Genomic DNA, 14069 nt, shown 5'->3' with positions numbered 1-14069 from the left:
GACTAGGTCTGATTTTCAGAGAAATAGGATTCGCACCCTTGGCTCCCACTCAAGCCCAAATTCGGCCATGAGGGCAAGGAGATTCTGGAAAGTGCTACGTGAGTTTTCATCTGTTCCCTTCAGGCTGAAAAAACAAACCTGCTAAGAGTTTCCCCCCTTGAGCAGAGCAGCTTGATTTTATGGAGAGGAAACTAGCAGGAGATTTGACTAAGAGAAGATACAAATCAGTAAAGAAACTAAACTACAAGAGCCTTCCAGTTGCTATTGACTTTACCATTAAAGGCAGCACTAGACTTTAACCTTGATACACATCAGCAGTCCAAGCACTGGGAGGGGGGCGGGAAAAGGGCCAATTACACACAAACTTCCAGGGAAGAAATTGGAGAAGAGTGGAAATCTGTTGCCTTGTGCAGGACAAGAATATATCGCTAAAGCAACTGACCTATGCAGGAACTGCAAAAAGAAATTCTCAATGTATACTTTTCAGCTGATGGAAGGAGATTTGGCCTTACACCATTTAAGTTTCAGCTTTCAGAATGATACCATTTTGCAGCCACTCTTTCTGCCTTATGGATGTGATCTCCTTCCACTTGGCTTAGGGTTTTATTTGTTATTCCTCCTTATTTCACAGGCATGATAACTTCTAAAAGGCATACAGAAGATGCATGCAGGCTAGGAGCATTTTGGGTAGTTGCATCAATCCATCCTGTCTCATTGTTTTCATAACTGTCTCACTCGCGCTTCCAAATTTGGGGTATGTGCCAAAATATGAAGCTAAAGATAGAAAATGTTTTGGAAAGCGGTATACATTGCTCTATAGGTTAATTACAAGGCACAAATTAGCCTGATCCTTGTTTGTCATGTGGACTTCGGGCCAGACCCTCAGATGCTGTAAATCAGCGGAGCTCCATTGAAGGCTGAAGTTACTAGATTTACGCCAACTTACACCAGCTGGGGATCTGGCCCTTTATCTTAACACTATTCATTGAGGACATATTTCCGTTTGGTAACAATCTGATGAAATGATAAATCCAGTCGATAAATCCACCTGCTAATCAAGCCGCCATGGCTCTGGCCCTGACATACATCAGAACAGCCTAGAATAGTCAAGCTATTTTAAATAACTTCTGCTTTTCCTGCCCACTCCATGACCTGTCCTATATTTGTCAAAGTACATCAAATCCATCGGAGCTATGGATACGTTAAAAATGGCAGTGATCTTGCGGTTATAGCTCAAATCTGATATCTTACAGCAAGTCTAGGGGAAATTCTAATGGTATTATCAATATTTATATAACATCATAGCATCGCTTGGCACGTCAGAGATTTTTAAAAGATGATCACTGCCCTAAACAGCTTATCATCTAAGATTCCCATCCTGCAGACTTATGCACCTGCTTAATTTCATGCACTGTATTTTCATTGGGTCTACTCACAGTGCGTAATGTTAAGCAAATGCAAAAGTCTTTGTAGGATTAGGGCCTGAATAAACAAGAAAGATAATGAAGGGGACAATGGAAGGGATAGAAAAAGCCGTTGACGTGGCACAAACTAAGAAAAAAGCTTGAGAAGCCCTGAGCAAGAGGAATTTAATCTAAGCATTCAGAAGCCTCCTATGAGAAGATAAATGCTTAAAACAAAAGGAATGAGAAAGATATAGACAGACACAAAGAAAGACTGTGTCAGCCTTACAAAACGGAAAGGTGAATGGTTTGATGTAATGTCTCCCTGTTGCATAAACCCTTCCCCATCTCTATCACTTCTCCTTTTCTTCCTTCTTTCTTTTTTTCTAATCCTTGTCACTGGAATTGTTCCAAGTGTATTTTGCACACTGTCTCACTATCCTTTTTCAATCTTCACAGTACTCTATGTTACATTTACCTGTTATAGAGGGCCTAATCCTCCCTTAGGGTGACCAGATGTCCCAATATTAGGGGCTTTGTCTTATATAGGCAACCATGCCCCTCTCCCCCCGAAAAAAAAAGTATCCGATTGCCTTCAGCAAGCTATGGATCAGGCACCTGGTGTATTACATGTGTGTGACCTGTATTGTCTGCATCTGAGCGAGATGGTCCTTTTGGGGGACAATAAGCATGTCTTTTTATATGACAGATCAGTGCTGAGACCATTGTCGATGCTCCACAGATAATGCACAACAATTAGCTCTAATATATGAGACTCTTCACTTTCCCTTTCGGTTGTTCTCTCCTTCTCTTTGAGTCTTGCCAGCTCCCACCTTTTTCCTCCCCACCCATCTTCTGTTGTTCTTGTTCCCCTTTCCACACCCCGTCTCCTGTCTAACGCTCAGTTACCAATTCTGCAAGGACTCTCCGTTCTCTCTTTAGTACCTTTTGCCACATGTGTGAAAACTTCCAGTCAATTTGGAATTGTGGAATATTCCTGCAGAACCATCTATAACTGGACACCTTCCTGAAGCAGAGGTGTGTCTGTTGGCTGCATATTTCAGTCCTGCTGGAGTACTGGCTACTCCTGATTTCAGAGCCGTAATTCACAAATTAAATACATCAAGAATCATGCATGGTTTGTTTAGGATGATCTGAAATAAGATAGAGTGATTCTGCTCTAAACTGCCCTGGCTTAGAGTTACTAGCATGCTTTGTGTCCACCTCTAAAGAGGAGTAACTCAAATGATCAGATTTTACAGCACAATGAATTCTACACTGATGAAATAGTGTTAGTGTTGGGGTAGTGCTGACCTTGCAAGTAGAAGAAGTCACACCTTCTGGACCTTCCTTTGTGGATAGCTGGGGAGGGGTGCATTTATTTTAAATAGATCAAACCGCCATCAGGAGCTCTTTCCTCCAGCCTTGCCTCCCCACATTCCTGTCTAACCTAGGATCTGCCCAAGCTTCTCCCCTGGGGCTGAACTCAGCCTGGGTGCAAGGGGGTTCAACTCCTTCAAAGTCAGTGAATTGTTCCTACTTACTCTAGGGTTGGATTTGGCCCTTGGTCTCTTTTCCCATCCCCAGCTTGGCCCTCTCCTCCCTTGCTGATGGAGCAGCCTCCTGGTTAGCATGTTCCATCTTCTCCCCTTTGGAAAACCTGTGACGCCCATGAGCACCAACAACCTTCCTAGGCCCCTGACCCCAAACTGCCTCCCACTTACACCAGCTTTACGCCAGTTGACTTCAATGGAGCAACTCCCGACTGACACTAGTCTATGGGAGAGGGAAATCAGACTCTGTGTTTCTTTTACCTTCACTGCTTCTTTCCAGGGGCCTGATTCTCCTCTCTCACACTCTATGCAGGTGTGACTCTGGAATTACCCGCTAGTGTCCAGGTGGTACATGTGAGAGGAGAATCAGGATCAGGATCCATGTCTTTATATGGTAAGATCCTGGGGGTGCAGAGCAGTGAGGACCCTGTTCTCTAAGGGTGCTGCAGTGAAAGCTGGTGCTGGGCACATGTGTCTTCAGTCTCCTGGCTCTTTGTCCCTACATGTCTGTTTAGTGTGAGTGGACTGACACCGTGATGAATCAGACCCCGTAAGCCCCTCAAGGCAGGACCCACCTTAATACATGTATGTAAAGACCTGGCACATTATGGGGTGCTAGCAAATAATCCCAGTAAATGGAAACATTTTGGAATGACCTCATCCCATTGTGGAGATGCATCAGTCTTGTCGTCTTTTGGGCCAGCCTCACTTCTGTGGGTTCTACTGTCAGCACTGCCTGGTGCAACACGCCTCCTGTCTGCAGGCCTGTCTGCTTCTCGTGTCTGTTTCATGGGTGGGTCTCCCATCCAAACCACAGCACAAGCTTGGACACCGCAGCATGCTGACACCGAAGAGAGAAGGCTCCAGTCACTAACTCAAGCAGCAGTAGCCACCCATCTAGCCAAGATGTGAAGGTGCAAGCAAGCATTTGGCACCATTCAGACTGATGGCCACTTAGGAAGGAGTGAAGGAGTTACACTCCCTGTCTTATGGAATGACAATACTCCAGTCACATACTGTGTTACAGCCACAAAAAGCCACTGTCTGGCTCATGCCTCCTCTCCTGGTAGCTATTATTTTTTTTAAAAGGGCAATTCTATTTGGGAGCCTAGGGTCAAATCCCCGATCTCAGTGATGCCCCTCCACATCCCAAGTTTTTGCAGTGAAGTGGTGTTTACATCAAATTCCTATCTATCACATGCAACATCTTGTCCAATTTATAAGGCCAGTTCAACTAGAATGCACAGGGCTGGGATTTGGGAGATCTGCATTCAGTGCCTGGCTCTTGCACAGGCTCCTGTGTGACGTGCCAAAGGTCACACAGGGGGAGAGCCTCCAAGTGCAGTAACCTCCTTGGGCACTTCTGAAAACCTGCCCTTTACCAGCTTTGGGCCTCAACTCAGCCATAATATTTCTTTTCTCTCAGCCTTTGCCTGTCTTGTCGATAGATTGTCACCTTTAGGGGACAGGGAATGTCTTCTACTACGTGTGTATATGGCATCTGTGTTGGGGCCTCTAGGTGCATTAAATAGTGATTGCAACCCTACTACTTCCAAAACCATACACCATTGTCCTCTCTGCCTGCTGACATTTGACCGGCTCACCTTTGTCTCATAACTTCCTTAGTGCTAACCCCTCCTGGAGATTCTCCAGTAGCTTAGCTTAGCAGTGGCCTCTGCTTTTTGAGCTGCAGAATCGGAGTTCTACCTCTGTTCCCCCATGATAGTTCTAAGCGACCCTGGTGTGCAATATAGCAAGAGCTGGAAGGTCTCAGGGATGTGTTACAATAGCATGGGGCTTGTACATCCTCTTGGAAGTTGTTACTGTACGGTAGCCCTACATTTGTTTTATTGTTTCTTCCTCCAATAGGTTGTCATTCGAGAAGAAATAATACATACTTGGCCTGCTTTTCATTTACACCACGGTCCCTTTCCTCTGCTCTGACCGTGTAAAGGAGCCTTAGAGTGGGTGTGAATGCAATTTAAGGCTTCTATACACTGCCAAAGCGTTGTAAAAAGTCCTGAGTGTAAATGGGAATCCGGGCCCCTGTTCTTTCTAGAGCTCACCTCCCTAGAAATGTAACAGAACTGAAAATAAGCAAGAGCTTCTCTGTGTAACCTGGGAACTTTTTGGCACCTAAACCATTATCTAGAAATTCTAAGGATCATACTTCTCATAATTCTTGGCTAGCGTATGTAATGTTCTGGCAGGAAAAGATAAGAGCAAACCTCAGGAGGATAAAATGATATCACCCAAAAGTACATATTTACAAAAGCCTAGGAGTTAGTCGCCTATTAATTATAAATGATACAGTTTGCAGAGCTTTCAAGTCTGACAACGCTAGTGACCTCATTGTTTTCATAATTAATCTCTACCTGTTGTAAAGTGCAGAGCAACATGGTACTGTAAGTAGTTGACTGTCATCATCTCTTCTGCAGTTGTGGTGATTTGCCCTTTATCGTAAAACAAGGAAAGACTCAGCAGAAAAATCACAGAAAGCAGAATATCTGACTAATAGCATGTATGCTTGGATAAATTCCTAACAATTGCCTGCTGTAGAAATATCTGATTAAAATCCATTCCACAAAGGCAGCTTAACGCTCTTACTCAGACTCGGTCTTTCTGGGGTCATTCAGGAAACCAAACTGAGGCTTGGAGATATTTGTTCGTTTCGGCCCAACCCACCACAAGCAGATCCAGACCCTGAAATTGATACCTCGGAGTTTGGAGGTTCAGGCCCCTCTCTGATTCTGTAGTTAGATGGGCCAGTGTGTTGGGTGGCGCATTAGTTTGTACAAAAACCCTTTGAACCAGACGTACCTACTGTAAGTAACAGATGGTAAAAACTCTGGGGGGTGTCCAAAGAAGTTCATCATGGTCTTGGCTTACTAGGTCCTGCCTCAGTACTGAGGCTGGATTAGATGCTCTTTCAAGGTCCCTTCCAGCCCTACATTTCTATGTTTCTACCCCAATAGGAGGCTTCTTTCTTGTTTTGTAGTGCATTTAGTGCTGAAAGGTGCCTGACAGATGGCTCTGGAGACGGGAGTCCTCTACCCTCATGGGCAGCATGTTCCACTAACAATACTGTGCACAAGAAATCATGCCTTGCCTACACGGGAAAGCTGTACCACTTTAATTATACCAGTATTGTTAAAGCTGTGCAGCGCCGCGTAGTGTGGCTGCAGTTCCTGGTATAAAGGAGGTGCTTTCTACCAGCGTAGCTATTTCCAAGCGGGAAGGAGAACAACTACATCAGCAAAAGGCATCTTTAAGCTGATATAACTGCATCCACACTGGGGCTTTTACCGACTTACCTGTTTTGGTAAGAAATTATGCCCCTACCTGACGTGGCTATAGCTAACTTTCAAGTGAAAAGCAGGCCTTAGAGAAGGAAAAGGTTGGAAGACGAACGAGAAAAGTTAAAAACCCAATTGTCACATCCTATACCCTTTCAAGCTCATGCTGCTTTAGAGTTCTGCAAAAGGTCGTATCTCCTGTTTGACATGCTAATAAATGAGCATGGAGTAAAGAAATGCTCAACATTTCCTGTGGGGTAACATGTTTTCCCCATGAGCTGCCAGACCTCCTAATTGCCTGCAGAGTTTTGAGTTTGGCGAACCACCCAGATATAATAAATAAAGGTTATTGTTGGTTAAGCCACAAATGCTTTCAAGGCTTCCACGGAGGACAAGAAGAATGCATCACTATAGAACAGTGGACAGTGTGGCCCTGGATTACTTGTGTAAGAAACGAGAGTTGAGAGAGGTAAGAGGGGTGCTAAACAGGGCACAGTCTTGAAAGCAAAAACAGAGGGTCTCAAAGAAGAAGCCAGAGAAGGGATTTGCATGATGAACTGCAGAATCATAGATGCTACTGAAGACCTTTTAGTTAAGAGGTTTTTTAGTCCAATCTGTGAGTCAGGGCAGGATAGTTTCCTTCAGTCTGTTTTCTAGCGTTTTGTCCATTCTAGTTTCAAATGTCTGATGTGACAGCATTATCCTTTGCCCTCTAGTGCATCCCAACATGATCGAATTATACGGTGGCAGGGTTGGGTTACTCGTGAACTATACATGTTGCAGGAATTGTGAAAAGGGCTGTGTCCGTAGCTATCTGAAGATACTCAGAAATGTAGAGGATAACTGCCAAAGCAGATATCTATCTACACAGCTGGCAGGAATGCAGGACATTCCACCAAATCAGATCCAAAAGGAAGTAGCTCTGTTTGCACTGGAAATAATTGGAAGAGCTGGGCCTAAGGAATATTGATTGTCTGGAGGAAACCACACCTCTCAGGTGGCACTGGAATGGGAGAATGTATATATCCCCTGCTGGTGTCTCTGATCAGTGATCTGACCTGCAAAGTGAGCACTCACAGTTGCTATTGGGTCCAGTCCTACCCCACTGAAACTAATGGGAGTTTTTGTAAACCAGTATCCTGTTCGAACACTATCCTGAAGAATCAAGTTAGTTCACCACGCATGGTAGACTAGGCTTAGTTATGATTAGCTGATGTAATATTGAACATAATTTGCCCTGGGCTATACTGACCAATAATCATAGTCTGCATCACATCAGCTCATCTGCCTCCTCACAATCATGTTCCAGTGTGATACAACTGTGCTCTTAGACCACTGTCAAATATTAATGTCTCATTGTTTCCTTGTGCTCCCCATCTGTATCACCTGTTGTCTCGTTGGTTTTTTTGTAAGAAAGGGGGAAAAAGAGCCTGCAAGTCTAATTCCCAGTCTGGGACAAGACCAGAGGCATAAATCACATATTTATATATTTTACAAGGCTGAAGATTTCACAAGGCTACCGAGCATTTCTGGATTAAGGCAACTGCAGTGTGGTCTGTTGTAAATATTCTATTTAGAGGACAGCTTGCTGCAGGGGCTTTGTGGAATGTATCTGTCTGCAGGACAAACTAACTTTAAACTTTCTATGTACATGGCAACCTACTGTAAATACCATCTCCTGTGTGCATAGTCATCATGCATGCCGGCACAAATCCTGGCACTGCTTCTGTTGTTAGGGCAGCAGTGACATTATAGTCGCCATGTCTCATTCCTGATCCAAAGCCCACTGAAATCGATGGGAGTGTTTGGATTGACTTTGCTGAGTTTTAGATCAGGCACTTTTCTGACCCAATCCTGCAGCACGTACAGGAATAGTTCTTATTACTCAGGCCTCATGTACCCATGTAAGGACTACTGACATGCGTAAAGATTGGGGCATCAGTCAAAGTGATTTGCAAACATTAGTCAGTTAGAACCTGATTTTGAGGCCAGTGATTACACACCCATTTCTTCATGTCAGCACAATCAGTCCCTCAGTCTTTGCAACATCCCTTAAGTACTGGTAGGCAGGTGCCATTAGCCACAATTAGTGGTGGGGAAGCTGACACAAAGAAGACAAGTGACTCACCCAAGGTCACAAACGTCGTCGGAGTCAGTCGTAGAACTCAGCTTCCCAGCCTGGATTCAGGCCACCATGCTCAGTAGACCAGATTCTCCTTTACGCTGATGTCACTTTACATTACTACGGTAGTAAGAAGGGGATCGGTAAGTACCAGTACACTCGGGTTGGGTACATCTTCACTGCAGAGTTAACACAGGCTCTTATTTGCCCCTAACCCCACTCTCATTTGCACACAAAACCCTCTCACCTATGTGGTGATTTTAACCCTGGCTAGCTGGCCCTGCTGGTGGGTTTAGAGTCTGGGTTCTGCTTTCACTTGGGCTGGTAACCCTCCCACTTTGCAATGAACATACAGATTAAATCATGGAAGTGCTGACAGTCCTCCAACACCTTCCCACAGTTCCCCCACATGCCCAGAAAGAGAGACAAGCTCTCCCAGAGCTCGCTGAGACAGAATCGTACAGCAGCTCAGCTTACTGCAGTGTTAAGAACCAAGGGACAGACGGGCCCCCAGAAGTCCTAGGGACACACATGAGTAAGCACAGCAACACAAAGGTTCCAGTAACTCAGGTAGGGCTTTGCAGTGTGGCTACTCACAGCTGGGTTAAGCTAGCCCTGTTCCCCGCCACCTGAGTTAACTCTGCAGGGAAGACATACTCTTTAAGGCCTCTTTACACTGTGGCACACTAGAGCAGCATAAAGTGGCCGTAGAGTACATGAGACTAAAGCTCAGCATGATTATTTTGGGAGAAAACAATCAGAACCTCCCTGAAGTCTTGGTTTTAGCTATCTCGAATCAAAACTTTCCTGAACTGTCCTGCTTTAACTATCAACAGGTATAGTAAAGTGGTACAACCCCTCCCTAGTGTGGACCCAGCTATCCCTGTATAAAGATATAGCTCTTTCCTAGATGGGAAGGGGAATAAGCTATCTCAGTATAAGGTGCCTTTATAGTGACGTAACTGCATCTCCACTAGGGATTATAGCAATTTAACTGCATTGGTAAAATTCAATAATAAAACCCCTGCACTCCTAAAAATAGTTATATCAGTACCAAAACTGCGTATAGACTGGACCTAATATTCAGCTCGAAGTCTGGGGTTTTCTAGGAACAGGAGACTGGAACTTGGGCTACTCATTGTCTAAGTCGCTTTCCACTCTTCCACTTGTTATAAATATTGTCTTCATATCATTATGGACCCTACAAATCTCATTTTCTGGGATTTTGTGGGGAAAACCAATTGTGCTGATGTGGACGTTTTGCAAAAACACGGAGGTTAGAGGACAGGACAATGCTGCATAAGAATCCTTCAGTACAGATGGTACTGCCATTCCCAGGAGAGCCCTACCCCTTCCTTCCTTCCTTTCTCCCTCCCTCTCAAACTATTTTAAAAAATGAGTCTGTATTTGGGTTTTAAGAAATTAATGTAGTAGCTGGATAATATTACATTATCAGATGTATCATGTTAAGATTTGAACAATATTAAGGGCAACAAAAGATGCCTTTGTGAACTAATTGCAAAATAACCTGTCATCCTTCCAGTACTGTGCTAACTTAAAGAACCAACGTCAACTTAAACCCCTACAGGACTGGATAATGCAATGCCTCAAACCAGCTGACTCTCACTGGGTCAGAGCCTCAGCTGGTACATCAGCGTAGCTTCATTGACTTCAGTGGAGCCCACTTAAACTAGCTGAGGATCTGGCCCAATAACTAATGAATTCCCCCAGTACCACTAAATGCCAAGTCAGTATAATTAACCTCAGTTTAAAAGGGGGAAACTGAGGCACGGGGTTTAAATGACTTTCCCAAGATCCCACAGCAACAGGGCAGCAGAGAGAGGCTTTGTTCTAACCCAGAGTCTTGTGCTCAAGACAGCAGATTACACATCTCTGTTAGATTCTTGGGGCCTGATTCTTCTCTGAAATCAGTTTGACGCTACTGTAATGCCTCTGACTTCGTGGATGGTTTCAGAGTAACAGCCGTGTTAGTTTGTTTCATATTCTCTGTGTATATATAAAGTCTGCTGCAGTTTCCACGGTATGCATCTGATGAAGTGAGCTGTAGCTCACGAAAGCTCATGCTCAAATAAATTGGTTAGTCTCTAAGGTGCCACAAGTACTCCTTTTCTTTTTGACTTCATGGAGTTACTCCTGATTTGAGAGTGGGCTAGTCAGGCCCTCGGGGCTAACCTGACCACGTGTGTAAGTGAGTGCAACTCCACCAACTTCAGATCGTCCCTACTTTCTACTTTAAACCCAACTAGCCTTGAATTACAATAGTTATGGCCAGATACAATTGTAGCAGACAGTCTTCTCAAAGGTTACCTTAGTAACACGAGACAAGGACCACATCTCATCTCAGCGGTAACCTGGAGCAAGTCATGGAAGTCAGGGGAGTCACTCCGGAGTTAATTACACTATTGTAGCTCTGTGCAGAATCTGGCCCAGACTGTAATAGATAATTGTGGCAAAATTATGTCCTGAGTTACAGTCACGCAACCTCTTTTAACTGGGTGGAATAACTGACAAGTAGACATCTCCCCACCCCCAGCACAATCCAAGCCAGTTACTATATGCACTTTTGGTACAAATCTAGATCCTGATCCGGCAAGCAGCTCCCTGCAGGTGTGCTGGTGTCTGCCTGCTTGGAGCCCCTTCCAGAATCAGGGCCTTACACAGTCTGATGACTGCCAGGGTTGCTCAGAAGAGATGCTGGGACTACAGCAGCAAAGGCTGACTCTGGAGATGAAAAGAAAGGAGAAGAGGAACTTGGAAGGCCCCCTGTGGCACTGCAGCCTGTTCCAAGGGAGATAAAGAACATGATGTCACTGCACACACTGACGTAAATCTTGTGAGTGAAAACAGACTGGCAGCCCGTGGAGATCTGTAACAAAGGCTGGGAGCCTCCTTTTTAACCCTGTGTTATGCTGCCTCGTTCACAATAAAAACAAACCAGTAGCTGCAGCTGCTGAGATTTTTCCATTCCCCACCCTGCCCCTCCGAGAGGAGAACAGAGAGCAAATTTCACCCTGCAGAGTTTCCCAGTCCCTGAGCAGAAGAAACTCATGTAGGGGGCACTGGATGCAGCTACCCTAAAAGAAAAGGCCTGATTCTCCTCTCCCTTACACCAGAGTAAATTAGGACTATCTCTGTTAAAATCACAGGAGTTAGGCTGATATAAAACAACCGTCAGACCAGAATCAAGTCCAACATGTACTCCAATAACGCTCAGAGTAGTTGGTAAACATGTACGGCCACTGGATTGGATGGATCAACTGTACCAGTTTACACATGCTGCTGAGGACCTGGTCCAGAAACAGAAGGATCGACTGGTGTCTGAAATCCCCCCAAAAACTACTTTGTTGGGCCTGGACATTGTATTCTGCCTCATGTATATCTTCCCCCAGCTGACCCTGCCCTGCACGTTGCAATGTACACTATGAATGCTTATGGACCAAATTACGCCCTCCTCAAATATGTATGCAAAATGCCAAATACAGTATCCAAATATAAGGAAAAGCAGTTACTCTGCAGGAACTGGAACTAAAGAGTGAGCACACAGAACCCATAACAATCAACTTTTTTTCTTTCCACAGATCCCAAACTCAAATTTCAGTGTTAAAAGGAACATCTGAATCACCGCAGAATTTCTTCTTGCCAGCTAACACTGACTTCATACTTGTTTTAGCTCTATGTTACACTGCTGATTGAATAAAAGGCTATTTTGTCATTCTGTATCCGTCCTCGCAAATAACCCAAGCGTGCAAGACAATTGATAGCATTTGGATTTACATTTACTGACGGCATTTATGGGGTAGAAGTTAATTGATTGGATTAAGTTTAATTTGGATGAGCTCATGACTTGGGGGGGATGAGGGGGGGGATGTGCCAGATTTTCACTCTCAAACCTCAAGGAGAAATTTTTAAAGCTTTATAGCTGCAAATAAATCTATTTTTGTCTAACATTGTTGTACGCTAGCCCTGCTGATATCAAAGATTCCAAACACCGGGGAAAAAATATGGCAACAGGTCAGCACGGATGTGCCAAAATAGCTCCATAGGTCGTTACAAAAACACATGCACGCACAAAAACCTTGGCAGTAAGCTTTACCATGAAATAACTGTTGGAACATTTAATAGATTAGGTAATATAGTGTTCTTTCCTGTCTCCCAATCAAAAGAGACAGATTTTTTCTTTTAAAGGATCTAAGCAGGATTCTTACGAGCTTCATGGAAGTGTTTACATTCTATACTTAAAAAATGACAGACCAGCTCTGAAGGTGTCATAGTAGTTAGAATACAATATGGATCGACTGATGAAAGAAATTATTAGGGGGAAAATATATTTAAATCTGATGAACTCTCTTGTCAAACATTAGGGAAAAGCTTAGGCAACCTGCAATGCTCAGACAAATAATCCTTATGGGAGCAGATCTATTTGCAATGGGATTATTTGCATGCACGTTACTTGCATGAATAAGGGTGAGTCACCTGAAAGGCTTACAGGATTGGGTTCTAAGAAAACTTCAGGCTCCCTAAAGGTGCCCCACAGTTGCCAAAATATTAAAATTGAATTAAAAATTCCACATGAATGTGGGTAAGTCCCCTTACCATTGATGCACTGATTCTTGGAGTGCACAGAGGCAGTTTTGCAGGCAATGTTATCACATTATTAGCACTACAGCCGGAAGCGACAGAAATAAATTGAGGTCTTGGTCCCACGGAGTGTTGAGCTGCAGATTCGAATCCATTTTTGTGTAAGCTTTCCAGGTGCAGACTCAGGGTTGTACAGCGCTAGCCCATCACGGGCACTACCAGAAACAAATATTAGTAACATTCCACTTCATGCAGCAGGGACGGAACTGTGTGCTGGGTTACAGTCAGGAACTCCTTTGCAAGACCACTGCACGCAATGGGTTTGGCCAGATGTCAGGGAGGGCATAACTGGGCTTGCAACATCTTTGTCACCACTGAAGATGTGCAAGATGGAACGACTTGATTCTCGGAGCCCGGATGGAGTTTGCTGCGCTGGCAGTTATTAAAACCAGACCTTTTTATGTGTAAACTGAAAGCTGAACACATTTGATCTGGGACCCACTGAGATGCAGTAAGGCCCACAATGCCATTTGCAGAGTCACTTTTCAGAGCGGAACCTTTCTCTGAGCCAGAACATGCCCCAAAGCTCCAGCTACACTGGGTATTTAAAACATGTATTGGAATCGCACTAATGCCTGGATGCTATAGTGCTAGGTGATTTAGAAATGCTGCAAAATCCTTACACAAAACACACCACCATTCTACAGTAATAGTCCAAACAATCCAAAGCACGGTGGTCATGTAAACTGTGGTGTTTGGGATCACCACAATATTTTTCATAAGGCTGGAGAGACAATTCTGACTAAATCATTTTGGGTATCGGTTTGCTTGGCCAGTGTGGATGGGGCAAAGTAATTTCCACACTGTGATTAGAAGCCCAGTTCTAAATAAAGCTCACACTTTTAAAATGGTTCGGTCCCCAACCATGCTGGTCAGCCAAGTCATGCGAGAAACCATTTCAGCTGGAACTGTATTTCACCATGGTTCCAAAACCTGGTGAAAAGCCCAGTGTAGGTGAAGGCCTGTCTGATGCTGGCAGGAAAAAAAGAGTTGATTTCATTGTACTGGACAGATTTCCAGAAGTGTCTCATTTGGA

This window comes from Eretmochelys imbricata, chromosome 17, assembly GCF_965152235.1.
Source record: "Eretmochelys imbricata isolate rEreImb1 chromosome 17, rEreImb1.hap1, whole genome shotgun sequence".
Lineage (NCBI taxonomy): Eukaryota > Metazoa > Chordata > Testudines > Cheloniidae > Eretmochelys > Eretmochelys imbricata.
The sequence above is the reverse complement of the archived record's forward strand: the minus strand, read 5'-3'. Positions refer to the sequence as shown.